We start from the raw sequence: 1031 nt of genomic DNA, 5'->3' as shown, positions 1-1031 counted from the left end.
TCGGGCGTTCCAATCGCTCGTCTGTTGCATCATAGCGCGTCTCGGCGCAATCGACCGATTCGCTCGATCCATTATTTTCGATTTACGGCTAAAATAAATTTTTCTAATTTTTTTCAATAACATATTCCTGCTTAAATAACTTTTTTACATAGGGATTAAGCATTTAGAACGATACATTGTTTAAAATAAGGGCACTTTACTCTTGACATTTTACGGTTTTTTCAATTTTCTGAAAAATCCTATCATTAGATTTTTTTAAAAATACGATATTCTTGCTTAACTAACGTTTCTACATAGGGATTAAGCATTTAGAACGAAATCTAATGTCAGAAAATGGCACTTTACTCTTGACATTTTTCGGTTTTTTCAATTTTCTGGAAAATCCTATCATTAGATTTTTTTAAAAATACGATATTCTTGCTTAACTAACGTTTTTACATAGGGATTAAGCATTTAGAACGAAATCTAATGTAGGAAAATGGTACTTTACTCTTGATCGGTACGTTGGGACTTTGAAAATATTCGGGCGTTCCAATCGCTCGTCTGTTGCATCATAGCGCGTCTCGGCGCAATCGACCGATTCGCTCGATCCATTATTTTCGATTTACGGCTAAAATAAATTTTTCTAATTTTTTTCAATAACATATTCCTGCTTAAATAACTTTTTTACATAGGGATTAAGCATTTAGAACGATACATTGTTTAAAATAAGGGCACTTTACTCTTGACATTTTACGGTTTTTTCAATTTTCTGAAAAATCCTATCATTAGATTTTTTTAAAAATACGATATTCTTGCTTAACTAACGTTTCTACATAGGGATTAAGCATTTAGAACGAAATCTAATGTCAGAAAATGGCACTTTACTCTTGACATTTTTCGGTTTTTTCAATTTTCTGGAAAATCCTATCATTAGATTTTTTTAAAAATACGATATTCTTGCTTAACTAACGTTTTTACATAGGGATTAAGCATTTAGAACGAAATCTAATGTAGGAAAATGGTACTTTACTCTTGATCGGTACGTTGGG

The sequence above is a fragment of the Megalopta genalis genome, unplaced genomic scaffold (genome assembly GCF_051020955.1).
Source record: "Megalopta genalis isolate 19385.01 unplaced genomic scaffold, iyMegGena1_principal scaffold0074, whole genome shotgun sequence".
Taxonomy (NCBI): domain Eukaryota; kingdom Metazoa; phylum Arthropoda; class Insecta; order Hymenoptera; family Halictidae; genus Megalopta; species Megalopta genalis.
The sequence above is the reverse complement of the archived record's forward strand: the minus strand, read 5'-3'. Positions refer to the sequence as shown.